This window comes from Heterodontus francisci, chromosome 5, assembly GCF_036365525.1.
Source record: "Heterodontus francisci isolate sHetFra1 chromosome 5, sHetFra1.hap1, whole genome shotgun sequence".
NCBI lineage: Eukaryota > Metazoa > Chordata > Chondrichthyes > Heterodontiformes > Heterodontidae > Heterodontus > Heterodontus francisci.
The window spans coordinates 6,359,426-6,377,334 of NC_090375.1; the positions used below are offsets into that span (position 1 = coordinate 6,359,426).

The 17,909-nt window shown below is 50.5% G+C and overlaps 1 protein-coding gene across 5 annotated transcripts in view; it reads right to left on the bottom strand.

Annotated features, from left to right (window-relative positions):
• Nucleotides 1–17,909, bottom strand: part of LOC137369700 (anion exchange protein 2-like) — a 405,213-nt gene that overhangs the window by 319,921 nt on the left and 67,383 nt on the right. The window contains exon 1 of one of the 5 annotated variants that reach the window (XM_068031044.1): nt 13,136–13,233. The exons of 3 other annotated variants lie outside the window; for them this stretch is intronic. The gene's annotated coding sequence lies outside the window, so the exon portion shown is untranslated. Of the gene's footprint in view, nt 1–12,936; nt 13,066–13,135; nt 13,234–17,909 lie in introns of those variants that run through there. One more of the 5 variants, XM_068031048.1, reaches the window with a different exon arrangement.

Here is a 17,909-nt window from a genome sequence, read left to right on the forward strand (position 1 = left end):
TTCAATAAGATCATGGCTGATCTTTTCGTGGACTCAGATCTACTTACCCGCGCTCCCACCGTATCCCTTAATTCCTTTATTGTTCAAAAAGATATCTACCTTAGCTTTAAAGACGTTTACTGAAGAAGCGTCAACTACTTCACTGGGCAAGGAATTCCATAGATTAACAACCCTCTGGGTGAAGAAGTTCCTTCTTAATTCAGTCCTAAATCTGCTCCCTCTAATCTTGAGGCTATGCCCTCTTGTCCTAGCTTCACCTGCCAGTGGAAACATCCTCTCTACTTGTATCTTATCTATTCCCTTCATGATTTTATATGTTTCTATAAGATCCCCCCTCATTCTTCTGAACTCCAATGAATATAATCCCAATCTACTCAGTCTCTCCTCATAAGCCAACCCCCTCAACTCTGGAATCAGCCTAGTGAACCTCCTCTGCACCCTCTCCAGTGCCAGTACATCCTTTCTCAAGTGAGGAGACCAAAACTGCACACAGTACTCCAGGTGCGGCTTCACCAGTACCTTATACAGCTGCAACATAACCTCTCTGCTTTTAAACTCAATCCCTTTAGCAATGAAGGACAAAATTCCATTTGCCTTCCTAATTACTTGCTGTACCTGCAGACCAACCTTCTGCGATTCATGCACAAGGACACCTAGGTCCCTCTGCATAGCAGCATGCTGCAACTTTTTACCATTCAAATAATAATCCTTTTTCCTGTTACTCCTACCGAAATGAATGACTTCACATTTACTAACATTGTATTCCATCTGCCAGACCTTTGCCCACTCACTCAATGTATCTATGTTCCTCTGCAAAGTTTCACAGTCATCTGCACACTTTGCTCTGCCACTCATCTTAGTGTCATCTGCAAACTTTGACAGCCTACACATGGTCCCCAACTCCAAATCATCTATATAAATTGTAAATAATTGCGGTCCCAACACCGATCCCTGAGGCACACGACTAGTGACTGATTGCCAACCAGAATAGCACTCATTTATCCCCACTCTCTGCTTCCTGTTAGTCAACCAATCCTCTATCCATGCTAATACTTTACCCGACGCCATGCATCCTTATCTTATGCAGCAGCCTCTTGTGCGGCACCTTGTCGAAGGCCTTTTGGAAATCTAGGTACACCACATCCACTGGGTCCCCATTGTCCACCTTGCTCGTAATGTCATCATAGAATTCCAAAAGATTTGTCAAGCATGACCTGCCCTTCATGAACCAATGCTGCGTCTGCCCAACGGGACAATTTTTATCGAGATGCCCTGCTATTTCTTCCTTGATGATAGACTCAAGCATCTTCCCCACTACAGAGGTTAAGCTAATCGGTCTATAATTCCCCATCTTTTGTCTACCTCCCTTTTTAAACAGTGGCGTCACATCTGCTGTTTTCCAATCTGCTGGGACTACCCCAGAGTCCAGCGAATTTTGGAAAATTACCGTCAGTGCACCTGCTATTTCTCCCGCCATCTCTTTTAGAACCCTGGGATGCATTCCATCAGGGCCAGGAGACTTATCAATCCTTAGCTCCATTAGCTTGGCCAACACTACCTCTTCCGTAATAATGATTGTTCCCAGGTCCTCACCTATGTTCGTCTCTTTGTCCATTACTGGCATGTTATTAATGTCCTCCACTGAGAAGACTGATACAAAATACCTGTTCAATGCCTCGGCCATTTCATCATATCCCATAACTAAATTCCCCTTCTCATCCTCTAAAGGACCAACGTTTACTTTAGCCACTCTTTTTCGTTTTATATATTTATAGAAACTTTTGCTATCTGTCTTTATATTCTGTGCTAGCTTTTTCTCATGTTCCATCTTACTTTTCTTTATAGCTCTTTTTGTAGCTTTCTGCTGACCTTTAAAGTTTTCCCAATCTTCTAGTTTCATGCTGCTTTTGGCCACTTTGTATGCCTTCTTTTTCAATTTGATAGCCTCCCTTATTTCCTTAGACACCCATGGCAGATTACCCCTTTTCTTCCAGTCCTTCCTTTTCACTGGAATATACTTTTGCTGAGCACTTTGAAAAATTGCTTTGAAAGTCCTCCACTGCTCGTCAACTGTCCCACCGTAAAATCTTTGTTTCCAGTCCACTTTAGCCAAGTCCTCCCTCATTCTATTGTAGTCCCCCTTGTTCAAGCGCAGGACCCTGGTATTGGATTTTATCTTCACACTCTCCATCGGTATTCTAAATTCAACCATACTGTGATCACTCCTTCCAAGAGGATCCCTAACCATGAGGTCATTAATTATTCCTGTCTCATTACACAGTACTAGATCTAGGATAGCTTGCTCCCTCGTCGGTTCCATTACATACTGTTCAAGAAAACTATCACGGATACACTCAACGAATTCCTCCTCAAGGCTACCCTGACTGAGCTGGTTCGACCAATCTACATGTAGATTAAAATCCCCCATAATTGCCGAACCATTTTTACAGGCATTAGTTATTTCTTTGTTTATTGCCCACCCCAATGTGATGTTATTATTTGGTGGCCTATAGACTACGCCTATCAATGACTTTTTCTTCTTAGAGTTTCTAATTTCCACCCAAATGGATTCAACCTCATTCTCCATAGAACCTATATCATCTCTCAGCAGCGCCCTGATGTCATCCTTGAATATCAGAGCTACACCACCTCCCTTACCTTTCTGTCTGTCCTTCCGAATAGTCTGGTACCCCTGGATATTTAACTCCCAGTCGTGATCAACCTGTAACCATGTCTCCGTAATGGCTACCAAATCATATTCATTCGCGATGATTTGTGCCGTTAACTCATCAACCTTGTTACGAATGCTACGAGCATTCAGGTAAAGTGCCTTTATGCTAGCTTTCTTACCCTCATGATTCCCAACATCTCTAATAATAACTCCTGAGTTATCCTTCCTTTCTGCTTCTTTCATAGTCTGCCTTGAACTTAAACCCTCCTGCACACATGTTAACCTGCTGCTTACCTTTTTATTTATCATCATACTCCCTGTAGTTTTCCCTTTCCCTTCCCCGAGTCACTAGTTTAAAGTCCTAGAGACCACCCTATTTATCCGTTTCGCTAGAACACTGGTTCCAGATCGGTTCAGGTGGAGACCGTCCCATCGGTACAGATCCCCCCGGTTCCAAAACTGATGCCAATGCCCCATGAAATGGAACCCCTCTTTCCCACACCACTCCCTTAGCCATGTGTTTACTTCCCTAATATTCTTATCCCTAAGCCACTTTGCACGTGGCTCGGGCAGTAATCCGGAGATTATGACCCTCGAGGACCTGTTCCTTAATTTCGATCCTAGTGCTTTATAATCCCCAAACAGGTCCTCCATCCTAGCCTTGCCTATGTTGTTAGTCCCAACGTGGACCACAACAACTGGATCCTCCCCCTCCCGCTCCAATATCTTTTCAAGCCGGTCAGAGATGTCCTGCACCCTGGCACCGGGCAGGCAACACACCATGCGGGACTCCCAATCTGGCTTGCAAAGGATACTATCTATCCCCCTAATTATAGAATCCCCTATAACTACCACTTGTCTTTTTGCTCCCCCCTCTTGAATGGCCTTCTGCACCATGGTGCCATGGTTAGTTGGCTCATCCTCCCCGCAGCCCTTTTCCTTATCCACACAGGGAGCAAGTATCTCGTACCTGTTGGATAAGGTCAAAGGCTGAGGCTCCTCCACTCCTGAACTCAGGATCTCCCTACCTGCCTCACTTGCAATCACACCCTGTTGTACCTGATCACTAACTGAATTTGAATTACTTAATCTACCAGGTGTGACTGCCTCCTGAAACAAAACGTCCAGGTAACTCTTCCCCTCCCGGATGTGCCGCAGTGTTTGAAGCTCAGATTCAAGATCATCAACTCTGAGCCGGAGTTCTTCCAGCAACCAACACTTGCTGCAGATGTGGTCCCTGCCGTTCACAATGGGGTCAGCCAGCTCCCACATCATACAGCTACAGCACCTCACCTGCCCAGCCATCTCTACTTAGTTAATTACTTTATTACTTTATATAAATTTATGAGTTAAATACTTTCTGATACTTCTCTCCTATGGTCTTTTTCAAATAACCAATAGATAAATCAAAAAAAGTAGTAAGTAAAAAAAAGAAAGTAAATTTTTAACCAATCACACGATACAGAAGAAATTAAAAAAGCTTACCTTATCACACACCAGTGTCCTTTTTTTTTGGTTAGAGGAGGGCGGCGGGTGGGATACACTACGTGTAGTGTCTCGGGTTCAGCCACTGCCCAAATATATAAGTTTTTACTTACCCAGAAGTCCCCTGTTCTACCGAAACAAACGGTAATCTACTTTAGGCTGAAACTGACTTCCCAGCTGTTCTCTCGCTCCCACAGCCTCTGCTTCCGAAAAAGCTGCTGGTAATGCCGTTGAATATCAAGGGGAGATGGTTAGATTCTCTTGTTGGAGATGGTCATTTCCTGGCATTTGCATGAATGTTACTTGCCACTTACCAGCCCAAGCCTGGATGTTGTCCAGATCTTGCTGTATATGGTTAAGGACTGCTTCAGTATCTGAGGAGTTGAGAATGGTGCTGAACATTGTGCAATCAGCAAACACCCTCTTTCTGACCTTATGATGGACAGAATATCATTGATGAAGCAGCTGAAGATGGTGCGACCCAGGACACTACTCTGAGGAACTCCTGCAGTGATGTCCTGGAGCTGAGAGATTGGCCTCCAACAACCACAACCATTTTCTTTTGTGCTAGGTATGACTCCAACCAGCGGAGAGTTTTCCCCCTGATTCCCATTGACTTCAATTTTGCTCAGGTTCCTTGATATTACACTCAGTTAAATGCTGCTTTGATGTCAAGGGCAGTCACTCTCACCTCATCTCTGGAATTCTTTTGCCCATGTTTGGACCAAGGCTGTAATGAGGTCAGGAGCTGAGTGGCCCTGATGGAAACCAAACTGAGCGTCACTAAGCAGGTTATTGCGGAGTAAGTGCTGCTTGATGGCACTGTTGATGACACCCTCCCTCCATCACTTTACTGATGATTGGGAGTAGACTGATGGGTCGGTAATTGGTCGGATAGGATTTGTCCTGCTTTTTTGTGGACAGCATACCTGGGCAATTTTCCACATTGTCCAGTAGATGCCGGTGTTTTTAGTTGTACTGGAACAGCAAGGGGCACAGCTAGTTCTGGAGCACAAGACTTATGTACTACAGCTGGGATGTTGTCGGGGCCCATAGCCTTTGCTGTATCCAGGGAGCTCAGCTGTTTCTTGACATCATGTGGAGTGAATTGAATTGGCTGAAGACTGGCATCAGTGATGCTGGGGATCTCAGGAGGAGGCTCCGACATCACTCAGGATAGGGATGTTCTCCTATCATCCTCCTATAAGTTGTTTAATCTGTTGGTTGCGGGATTGCTTCATTCTGTCTATAGCATGTTGCTTAGACTATTTAGCATCTCTGTGCAGAGCAATATATAGTGTGTTATCATGTAGGGAATTTACAGGGTGTAATGCTTCATGTAGGCAAGCAGTCCCATCCAAATCCCCGGAGGAGCAGAAGTCAGCACATTGCTGATCTACACATTTCCTTGAGATTTTGCGAATGTTTTCCCCTCCTTCACTGATTCATGTCCCAGCACATTCCACTGGGGTTAGTGTTAACTCATCTAAGTGACTATTCTTGCCGTCTGAAGGGACTGAAGGTATGGTTGCTAAATTTGCTGATGACACAAAGATAGGTAGGAAAGTAAAAACAAGAAATGCTGGAATTACTCAGCAGGTCTGGCAGCATCTGTGGAAAGAGAAGCAGAGTTAACGTTTCGGGTCAGTGACCCTTCGTAGGAAAGTAAGTTGTGAAGAGGATATAAGGAGGCTACAAAGGGATCTAGATAGGTTATATGAGTGGGCAAAGATCTGGCAAATGCAGTATAATGTGGGAAATGTGAAATTGTCCATTTTGGCAGGAAGAATAAAAAAGCATATTATCTAAATGGTGAGAGATTGCAGAGCTCTGAGATGCAGAGGGATCTGGGTGTCCTCATGCATGAATCACAAAAGATAAGTATGCAGATACAGCAAGTAATTAGAAAAGCTAATAGAATGTTATCATACCCCAGAGTGCGGTGGATACCGGGACACTGGGTAAATTTGAGGAGATAGACAGATTTTTAATCAGAAATGGGTTGAAGGGTTATGGAGAACGGGCAGGAAAGTGGAGTTGAGGCCAAGATGAGATCAGCCATGATCGTATTGAATAGCGGAGCAGGCTCGAGGGGCTGAATTGCCTATTCCTGCTCCTAGTTCTTATGTTCATTGCAAGGGGAATGGAATACAAAAGTAGGGAGGTTATGCTTCAATTATACAGGGCATTGGTGAGACCACATCGGGATTACTGTGTACAGTACTGGCCTCCTTATTTAAGGAAGGATGTAAATGCTTTGGAAGCAGTTCAGAGAAGGGTTACTAGACTAATACCTGGACTGAGGTGGTTGTCTTATGAGGAAAAGTTGGACAGGCTAGGCTTGTATTCGCTGGAATTTAGAAGAGTAAGAAGCGACTTGATTGAAACATATAAAATTCTGAGGGGTCCTGAAAGGGTGTATGTGGAAAGGATGTTTCCCCTTGTGGGAGAATCTAGAACTCGGTTTCACTGTTTAAAAATAAGGGGTCGCCCATTTAAGACAGAAATGAGAAGACATTTTTCTCCCTTAGCAGGTTGAGTGTGTTTGGAATTCTCTTCTTCAAAAGGTGGTGGAAGCAGAGTCTTTCAATATTTTTGAGGCAGAGGTAGATAGATTCTTGATAAGCAAGGGGGTGGAAAGTTATCGGGGGTAGGCAGGAATGTGGAATTGAGGTTACAATCAGATCAGCCATGATCTTGCTGAATGGTGAAGCAGGCTCGAGGGGCCGAGTGGCCTACACCTGCTCCTAATTCGTATGTTCATATGTCCGAGCCAAGACGGTGAGGTTGGCAGGCAGCTCCACCCTAATGGGGCATCACAGCCTGGCTTGATCCCTTCCCCACGACATCCAGACACCTCACGTTCCAGCGGCAGTGCATGGATTGTGTGCAGAGCAGGAACCCGGACTTTTTTATGCTCCCTTCCTAACATCAAAATACTGAGGCCAACTGTTGCCCCTACAGTTGCAGTGTTGAGAACTAACTGAACAGAGATTAAACCAAGTTTGCTCAACACCACTGCAGCAGTGCCTTTACCAATTGGGCACCGAAAGAGATTTAAAATCCAGCTCAGAGGATATCTAAACCTTATTCGGTTGAAGCTGGAGGTTTCATCAGGAAAAAAAGAAAGCACTTGCATTTCTATAGCACCTTACACAACCTCAGGACATCTCAAAGCACTTTACAACCAACTAAGTACTCTGTGAAGTGCAGTCTCTGTTGTAACACAGGAAACGCGGCAGCCAAATTACACACAAGATCCCGCAAACAGCAATGAGATAGATGGCCAGATAATCTGCTTTGTTCTTTATTTGTGTTCGCCATAAATATATAAATTGTACATTCCTGGCATAAATATTAGCCAGGACACTGTAGAGAACATCCCACTTTTCTTCCTTTGCACACTCATGTTCACGGTGTAGAAAGGAGAAGGGATGTGGTCATTACCATTGCTGAATCCCCAACATCAACATCCTAGGGTCAACATTAACCAGAAACCGAACTGGACCAGCTGTGGCTACAAGAGCAGGTCAGAAGCTGGAAATTCTGCGGCAAGTAACTCACTTCCTGATTCCCCAAAGCCTGTCCACCATCTACAAGGCACAAGTCAGGAGTGTGATGGAATACTCTCCATTTACCTGGATGAGTGCAGCACTCAAGGAGGTCGACACCATCCAGCTTGATTGGTACCCTATCCACCACCTTAAACATTCACTCCCTCCTCTACCGACGCACAGTGGCAGCAGTGTGTACCATCTACAAGATGCACTGCAGCAACTTGCCAAGGCTTCCAAACATAGGACTTAGGAGCAGGAGTAGGCCATTCAGCCCTTCAAGCCTGCTCTGCCATTCAATAAGATCATGGCTGATCTGGTTGTGGTCTCAACTCCATTTTCCTTTCTGGCCCCCATAATCTTTGACTCCCTTGTCTATCAAAAATCTATCTAACTCAGCCTTGAATAAATTCAATGACCCAGCGTCCAGTACTTTGTGGGGAAGAAGATTCCACAAACTAATCCCACTAAGAGAAAAAAATTCTCCTCCGTCTTAAAAGGGAGACAGCACCTTCCAAACCTGCAAACTCTACCACCTAGAAGGACAAGGGCAGCAGATGCATGGGAACACCACTACCTGCAAGTTCCCCTCCAAGACACGCATCATCCTGACTTGGAAATATCATAGAATGATAGGATGGTTATAGAATAGGAGGCCATTCAGCCAGTCGTATCTATGCCAGTTCTCTGCAACAGCAACTCACCTAGTTCCACAATATCGCTGTTCCTTCACAGCCGCTGGAGAACCGTACCTAATAGCACTGTGGGTATACCTTCACCACACAAAGAAGGAAGTTCACCACCACCTTCTCAAGGGCAATTAGGAACGTGCAATCCCACATCCGTGAACGAATAAAAAAATTCCCTGCATCACAATACATTACACTATATAACTCTCTATATTACAAATATAGATCATGACACAGGATATTATAATAGAAATGTAAGGACTTTAAAATCATAGTTTCTTACAGCACAGAAGGAGACCATTTAGCCAATTAACCCATGCCAGCTCTTTGAAAGCTGTCCAATTAGTCCCCCCCCCCTGCTCTTTTCCCATAGCCTGTAAATATTTCCACTTCAAATATTAATGAATTCCTTTTTGAAAGTTATTATTGAATCTGCTTCCACCACCCACTCAGACAGAATACTCCTGATCACAGCAACGCGTGTAAAAATAAAATTCTCATCTCCACTGCGGTTCTTTTGCCAATTATTCTGGAACTCCCTTCCTAACAGCACTGTGGGTGTACCTACACCACATGGACTGCAGTGGTTCATGAAGGCAGCTCACCACCACTTTCTCAAGGGTAATGAGGGATGGGCAATAAATGCTGAGCTGGGATGCTCACATCCCATGAACAAATAAAAAAAATGATCTTAAATGTGTGTCCTCTGGATACTGGCCCTCCTGCCACTGGAAACAGTTTCTCCTCATTTACTCTATCAAAGCCCTTGATAATGCCAACTGTCTTACACGTCCTGTATAGAATTTGCACCCTTCTCTAAGCCCATTTCAGCGGAAGACTAAACCTGGTCACAATTCCCTATGCACAATGTCATCTGTTAGATATATTACTAGATGGGCCGCAGAATTAAAAGAAAGGCTTCAGAAACTCACTCCGCAGTGACAAGTACTGCCAGAGCCTGAAACTCATGGTTACAGACAACTGTTTAGAGAAAGAGGCCATTCGCAACTTGAGATGATCCTTCCTGAGAAACATATCTTTTTTTTTATTCGTTCTTTAGTGCTTTAACTTCCTCCTGTATGACTCCAGAGTTTTTGCCCCTCCCCTATCAAGTATTAATCACAATCTGTGTGAAGAATTGCACAGAATGTACAGCACAGGATATGGCCTATGTCTGTGTTTATGCTGTATACAAGCCTTCTTACAGCCCTCTACAGTGAACCTATCAGTATAGCCTTCAATTCCTTTCTCCCTCAGTCCTGAACCTGACTTTTCCAGGTTATCCCTCGAGTTCTACAGTCCTTGTTGAAGAAGTTTCTCGCCCTCTGTTCTAAATTGTTTAGATTTGATCTTACACCTATGGCCCCTCATTCTTGACTCTTCAGTTACTGAAGCATAAAATCACAGAATAGTTACAGCACAGAAGGCATCCTATTGGCCCATCATGTCTGAGCCATCTCTCTACAAGGAGCAACTCAGCTAGTCCCACTCCCCTAAAATAAAAGCAAAATACTGCGGATGCCGGAAATCTGAAACAAAAACAAGAAATGCTGGAATCACTCAGCAGGTCTGGCAGCATCTGTGGAAAGAGAAGCAGAGTTAACGTTTCGGGTCAGTGACCCTTCTTCGGAACTGACAAATATTAGAAAAGTCACAGATTATAAACAAGTGAGGTGGGGGTGGGGCAAGAGATAACAAAGGTTGCTTGCCATTTCAACACTCCCCCCTGCTCTCATGCTCACATCTCTGTCCTGGGATTGCTGCAGTGTTCCAGTGAACATCAACGCAAGCTCGAGGAACAGCATCTCATCTACCGATTAGGCACACTACAGCCTGCCGGACTGAACATTGAGTTCAATAATTTCAGAGCATGACAGCCCCCCATTTTACTTTCATTTTTAGTTATTTTTTCTTCCTTTTTACATTTTTTACAATCTTTTTTTGCATTTATTTCATTTCATCTTAGTTTGTTCAGTTTGCTTACCCACTGTTTTTTTCAGGTTGTTTTTCTTCAGGTTTGCACTTGCTGCTGTTCAATATTCAGTGTATTCACACCTAATCTGTACTAATTCTTTGTCTTTCAACACACCATTAACGTATTGTTTGCCTGTTCTCCGTGACCTTTTGGTCAGCTATGTGGCCTGGTCCAATCTGCACCTTCTCCTTTGTTATCTCTTGCCCCACCCCCACCTCACTTGCTTATAACCTGTGACTTTTCTAATATTTGTCAGTTCCGAAGAAGGGTCACTGACCCGAAACATTAACTCTGCTTCACTTTCCACAGATGCTGCCAGACCTGCTGAGTGATTCCAGCATTTCTTGTTTTAGTCCCACTCCCCGTTCTTTCCCTGTAGGGCTGCAAATCTTTTCTCTTCAGGTAATTTTCCAATTCCCTTTTGAAAGCCACAGCTGAATCTGCCTCCATCACACTCTGAGGCAGAACATTCCAGATCCGAACTACTCACTGCGTAAAAAAGTTTTTCCTTATGTTGCTGTTGCTTTTTTTGCCAATCACCTCAAATTGGTGCTCTCTGGTTCTTGATCCTTCCGCCAATGGGAGCAGTTTCTCTCGATCTACTCTGTCCAGACTCATGATTTTGAACAGCTCTATCAAATCTCCTCTCAACCTCCCTCTTCTCCAAGGAGAACAACCCCAGCTTCTCCAATCAATCCATGAAACTGAAGTCATTGAGAGAGAGATACAGCACTGAAACAGGCCCTTCGGCCCACCGAGTCTGTGCCAACCAACAACCATCCATTTATACTAATCCTACATTAATCCCATATTCCCTACCACATCCCCACTATTCTCCTAACACCTAACTACACTAAGGACAATTTATAATGGCCAATTTACCTATCAACCTATAAGTCTTTGGCTGTGGGATGAAACCGGAGCACCTGGCGGAAACCACGCGGTCACAGGGAGAACTTGCAAACTCCACACAGGCAATGCCCAGAATCGAACACGGGTCGCTGGAGCTGTGAGGCTGCGGTGCTAACCACTGCGCCATCCTAGTCCCTCAACCATTCTTGTAATTCTTGTAAAGTACGACCCCCAGAACTGGACACAATACCCCAGGTGAGGTCGAACCAGTATTTTATATAGGTTTATCATAACTTCATTGCTTTTGTACTCTATGCCTCTACTTATGAAGTCCAGGATCCCATATACCTTTGTAAACACTTTCTCAAACTACCCTACCACCTTGAATGATTTGTGCACATACCCCCAGGTCCCTCTGCTCCTACAAGCCATTTAGAATTATACCCTTGATTTTATATTGCCTCTCCTTGTTCTTCCTACCAAATTGAATCACTTCACACTTCTCTGCATTAAATTTCATCTGCCACGCGTCTGCCCATTTCACCAGCCTCTCTATGCCCTCTTGAAGTCTATCACTATCCTCCTCACAGTTCACAATACTTCCAAGTTCTGTGTCAGCTGCAAATTTTGAAATTGTGCCCTGCACACCCAAGTTCAGGTCACTAATATAGATCCAGAAAAGCAATGGCTCTAATACTGACCCCTGGAGAGCCCCACTATATACCTTCCTCCAGTCTGAAAAACAATCATTCACCAGTACTCTCAGTTCCCTGTCACTCAGCCAACTTCGTATCCATGCTGCCACTGTCCCTTTTGTTCTATGGCCTTTTAAGTGGCACTTTAACAAATGCCTTTTGGAAGTCCATGTTCACCACATCGACTGCATTAAACTCATAAATCCTCTCTGTTACCTCATCAAATACTGAGTTTTTTCCTAACTTGCGCAAAGACTAAGTTCCAGTTAGTGTACAACCCTCCTCACCTGCAACTAACCAATGTGTCTCAGCTACGAGTGACAATCAAACTTCCAAAGCTGTTACTAAACACTAGGCTCTAATTAGCAATAACTAGCTACGGAAGATCAGACTCTGGATATCAGTAATCTGATCAATGAAACCAGCCATTGCAGAGGCTCATTTACAGATGCTGCCAGACCTGCTGAGTGGTTCCAGCATTTCTTGTTTTCATTGCAGAGGCTCGTTCAGATGCTGCCCAATATTGGGCTCCATTTATCAATAATCTGGTTAGTCAAATCCAATCAACAACCTGCTGCCAAACCCGTGCTCCAGTTAACAGACACCATTATCTTCATCATATCTGGAGGTTGACCATATCACCAATATTCCACCCTCCCCTGGAGGTCACAACTGCCAAAAGGCGTCTCTGGCTCTTTATGGCCAAGCTCGATTGGTCACCCAACACCTCCAGGGGTCTCAGAGACTGTCCTTCCAACACTTGGGAAGCCAACAAGCACCCTGACTCCATCGTTGCAGCTGAGCTTGGCTCCCAGAATCATCTCCACCACGAGGATCATGTGAGATCCAACAAACCACATGCTGGAGGTCATGCTACAATCACAAGGTACGGCAAACCTGTAACTGCACTGGCTTCCTGTCCACTGCTAGATCTTGGGCTCCAGTCACCACTAAATCCGTACTCTAACAAGTCATCAATAAATCTATCACTTCACCAGTAAATCTGTTACTTCACCCAGTCAGTGTGCAGGTTTCCCCATCTGTTGTTTTGCCATGATTTTTCTCCACTTGTTTACGCGATTTCTCTTCAAGGTATTAATCACAAAGCTTGCTAACTCCACTCCAGATTCACCCGGCCTTAAACCCTTGCTGGCTCCGAAACTGTAGTTTAACGAACATAACATAAAGCTCCTCGCTTTCCGACAGCCACTTACCTGTTCAGGAAACTACCAGAGAATGCAAACACACAGGAGCTCGCTAATAATTATCATTAAAAGACTCAAAGAGCATCGTGAGGACTGAGTGAGTGCAGAATGGTTGACTGAGCAGTCGGCAGCCAGTCGCAAAGTTCCTGGGTTAATTAGACAAAGTGAGGTGAGTGAGAACTGACGACAGAGCCAAATATTCAAATTCCTTAAACGCAGGCCAGCGATTAGACCAAGCTTTACTGCATCCTCATCCTCACATGACGCTTTCAAAGATCTACTCAGGCACAACAGGGGCAAATGAGCATATTACAGAGTTATATAGGTGACAACTAACTCCGCACACCATCAATTCTGCCCCAATCGAGAGAGTATTAGAGTTAAAACATTGTCAGCAAGACAAATGGGACTGTTTTTAGTACAATAGCACAGACCGAAGCTACACCCCTGCACTACCCGCACTACCTAACCACCTAGACACACACAGTGCCCTCCCATCCATCAACTCACCCACTACTCCCCCAACCCCAACACAGGGATTAAAAATGTTCCATTCTTACTTACACTCCCAGGTAACCCCTTGCCCAACCTATCTGACAGCAGCTTGTGCGCATCAGTAGTTTGATTCCTTAAAATTAATGCATATTTACAAACTCAGGTGGGGAGGGGGAAGAGAGAGGAGAGGGGCAGGAGTGGGAAGACAGAGCGGGGAGCATGCAAGAGGAGAAAGGAGGGCAGGAGGGGGAGAAGGGAGAGGGAGAAGGGGGAGAAGCAGAAGGAGGCAAAGGGGGGAGGGGAGAAAGGGGACAGGAGGGGGAGAAAGGGGACGGGGGGGAGGGGGACAGGGGGGGGGAGAAAGGGGACGGGGGGGAGGGGGACGGGGGGGGAGGGGGACAGGGGGGGGGAGAAAGGGGACGGGGGGGGAGAAAGGGGACAGGGGGGGAGAAAGGGGACAGGGGGGGACAGGGGGGGGAGGGGGACAGGGGGGGGAGGGGGACAGGGGGGGGGAGGGGGACAGGGGGGGGAGGGGGACAGGGGGGACAGGGGGGACAGGGGGGGGAGGGGGACAGGAGGAGAGGGAGAGGGGGAGAAGAGGGGAGGGGGAGCAGGGGAGGGGGAGAGCGGGAGAGGGGAAGGGGGAGAGCGGGAGAGGGGAAGGGGGAGAGAAGGGGGAGAAGGGGGAGGGGGAGAGAAGGGGAGAGAAGGGGGAGAAGGGGGAGGGGGAGAGAAGGGGGAGAGAAGGGGGAGAAGGGGGAGGGGGAGAGAAGGGGGAGAAGGGGAGAGAAGGGGAGGGGGAGAAGGGGGAGAAGGGGAGGGGGAGAAGGGGGAGAAGGGGAGGGGGAGAAGGGGAGGGGGAGGGGGAGAGGGGGAGAAGGGGGAAGGGGAGAAGGGGAGAAGGGGGAAGGGGAGAAGGGGGAGGGGGAGGGGGAGAGGGGGAGGGGGAGAAGGGGGAGGGGGAGAGGGGGAGAAGGGGGAGGGGGAGAGGGAGAGGGAGAGGGAGAGGGGGAGAAGAGGGAGAGGGAGAGGGGGAGAAGGGGGAGGTGGAGAGGGGGAGAAGGGAGAAGGGGGAGAGGGAGAAGGGGGAGGGGGAGAAGGGGGAGAGGGAGGGGGAGAAGGGGGAGAGAGAGGGGGAGAAGGGGGAGAAGGGGAGGGGGAGAGGGGGAGGGGGGGAGAGGGAGAAGGGGGAGGGGGAGAGGGGGAGGGGGAGAGTGGGAGGGGGAGAAGGGGGAGGGGGAGAAGGAGAAGGGGGAGGGGGGGAGAAGGAGAAGGGGGAGGGGGGGAGAAGGGGAAGGGGGCGAGGGGGCGAGGGGGAGAAGGGGAAGGGGGAGAAGGGGGAGGGGGAGAAGGGGGAGGGGGAGAAGGGGGAGAAGGGGGAGGGGGAGAAGGGGGAGGGGGAGAAGGGGGAGGGGGAGAGGGGGAGGGGGAGAAGGGGGAGGGGGAGAAGGAGAAGGGGGAGGGGGGGAGAAGGGGAAGGGGGCGAGGGGGCGAGGGGGAGAAGGGGAAGGGGGAGAAGGGGGAGGGGGAGAAGGGGGAGAAGGGGGAGGGGGAGAAGGGGGAGGGGGAGGGGGAGAGGGAGAAGGGGGAGGGGGAGAGGGGGAGGGGAGAAGGGGGAGGGGGGGAGAAGGGGGAGGGGAGAAGGGGGAGGGGGGAGAAGGGGGAGGGGGAGAGGGGGAGAAGGGGGAGAAGGGGGAGGGGGAGAAGGGAGAGGGGGAGAAGGGAGGGGGGAGAAGGGAGAGGGGGAGAAGGGAGAGGGGGAGAAGGGAGAGGGGGAGAAGGGGGAGGGGGAGAAGGGGGAGGGGGAGAAGGGAGAGGGGGAGAAGGGGGAGGGGGAGAAGGGAGAGGGGGAGAAGGGGGAGGGGGAGAAGGGAGAGGGGGAGAAGGGGGAGGGGGAGAAGGGAGAGGGGGAGAAGGGAGAAGGGAGAGGGGGAGAAGGGAGAAGGGGGAGGGGGAGAAGAGGGAGAAGGGGGAGGGGGAGAAGGGAGAGGGGGAGAAGGGAGAGGGGGGAGGGGGAGAAGGGAGAGGGGGGAGGGGGAGAAGGGAGAGGGGGGAGAAGGGAGAGGGGGGAGGGGGAGAGGGGGGAGGGGGAGAGGGGGGAGGGGGAGAAGGGGAGGGGGAGAAGGGGGAGGGGGAGAGGGAGAGGGGGAGAGGGGGAGAAGGGGGAGGGGGAGAGGGAGAGGGGGAGAGGGGGAGAAGGGGGAGGGGGAGAGGGAGAGGGGGAGAAGGGGGAGGGGGAGAGGGAGAGGGGGAGAAGGGGGAGGGGGAGAGGGAGAGGGGGAGAGGGAGAGGGGGAGGGGGAGAGGGAGAGGGGGAGGGGGAGAAGGGGGAGAGGGAGAGGGGGAGAGGGAGAGGGGGAGGGGGAGAGGGAGAGGGGGAGGGGGAGAGGGGGAGGGGGAGGGGGAGGGGGAGAAGGGGGAGGGAGAGGGGGAGAGGGAGAGGGGGAGAGGGAGAGGGGGAGAGGGAGAGGGGGGAGGGGGAAGAGGGGAGAAGGGAGAGGGGGAGAAGGGGGAGGGGGAGAGGGAGAAGGGGAGAGGGAGAGGGGGAGAAGGGGGAGGGGGAGGGGGGAGAGGGAGTGGGAAAGGGGGAGGGGGAGAAGGGGGGAGAGGGAGAGGGGGAGGGGGGGAGGGGGAGAGGGGGAGGGGGAGAGGCGAAGGGGGGAGGGGGAGAGGGGGAGGGGGAGAGGGGGAGGGGGAGAGGCGAAGGGGGGAGGGGGAGAGGCGAAGGGGGGAGGGGGAGAGGCGGCGAAGGGGAGAAGGGGAGAAGGGGGGAGGGGGCTAGGCGGAGAAGGGGGGAGGGGGCGAGGCGAAGGGGGGGAGGGGGAGAGGCGGAGAAGGGGGGTGTGGGAGACCGGGTGTGGGAGACGGGGAGGGGGAGAAGGGGGAGGGGGAGAAGGGGGAGAAGGGGGAGGGGGAGAAGGGGGAGAAGGGGGAGGGGGAGAAGGGGGAGGGGGAGAAGGGGGAGGGGGAGAAAGGGGAGAGGGGAAAATGGGAAGAGAGGTAGAGGGGGAGAAGGGCAGAGGGAGAGAGGGCAGAGGGGGAGAGCGGGAGAGAGGGCAGAGGGGGAGAGCGGGTGAGGGGCAGAGGGAGAGAGCGGGTGAGGGGCAGAGGGAGAGAGGGGGTGAGGGCCAGAGGGGGGCGGGGGGGAGAGGGGGAGGGGTGGCGGGGGGGGAGAGGGGGAGGGGTGGCGGGGGGGAGAGGGGGAGGGAGAGGGGGAAATGGGAAGAGAGGTAGAGGGGGAGAAGGGGAGAGGGGGCAGAGCGGGAGAGGGAGAGAGGCAGAGGGGGAGGGGGTGTGGGGGAGAAGGGGAAAGGGGGAGGGGGGAGAAATGGGGGAGAAGGGGAGGAGGGGGAGAAATGGAGGAGAGGGAGAAATGGAGGAGGGGGAGAAGGGGGAAAGGGGAGGAGGGGGAGAAGGGGAGAGAAGGGGAAAAGGGGGAGAAGGGGAGGAGCGGGAGAGGGGGAAGAGGGGGAGAGGGGGAGGAGCGGGAGAGGGGGAGGAGCGGGAGATGAGGGGGAGGGGGACAGGGGGGGAGGGAGAAGGGGACAGGGAGGGACGGGTACAGGGAGGGACGGGGACAGGGGGGAGGGAGATGGGGGGAGGAGGAGAGGGGGAAAAGGGGAGGAGGGGAGAGGGGGAAAAGGGGAGGAGGAGAGAGGGGGAGAAGGGGAGGAGCAGAGGGGGAGAAGGGGAGGAGCGGAGGAGGAGGGGGAGAGGGAGAAGGGGCACGGGTGGGACAGGGACGGGGGGGACGGGGACAGGGAGAGAAGGGGAGAAGGGGGAGAGGGAGAGAAGGGGGAGAAGGGGGAGAGGGAGAGAAGGGGGAGAAGGGGGAGAGGGAGAGAAGGGGGAGAGGGAGGAGAAGGGGGAGAGGGGGGAGAGGGAGGAGAAGGGGGAGAAGGGGGAGAGGGAGGAGAAGGGGGAGAGGAAAAGGGGGAGAAGGGGGAGAGGGAGAAGGGGGAGAGGGAGAAGGGGGAGAGGGAGAAGGGGGAGGGGGAGAAGGGGGAGGTGGAGAAGGGGGAGGGGGAGAAGGGGAGAAGGGGAAGAGGGAGAAGGGGGAGAGGGAGAGAGGGGGGAGAGGAGAGGGAGAGGGAAAGGTGGAGACGGAGAGGGGGAGAAGGAGAGGGAGAGGGGGAGGTAGAGGGGGAGAAGGGGGGAGGGGGAGAGGGAGAATGGGGAGAGGGGGAGAAGGGGGAGAATGGGGAGAGGGAGAAGGGGGGAGGGGGAGAGGGAGAATGGGGAGAGGGGGAGAAGGGGGAGAGGGAGAGGGGGAAATGGGAAGAGAGGTA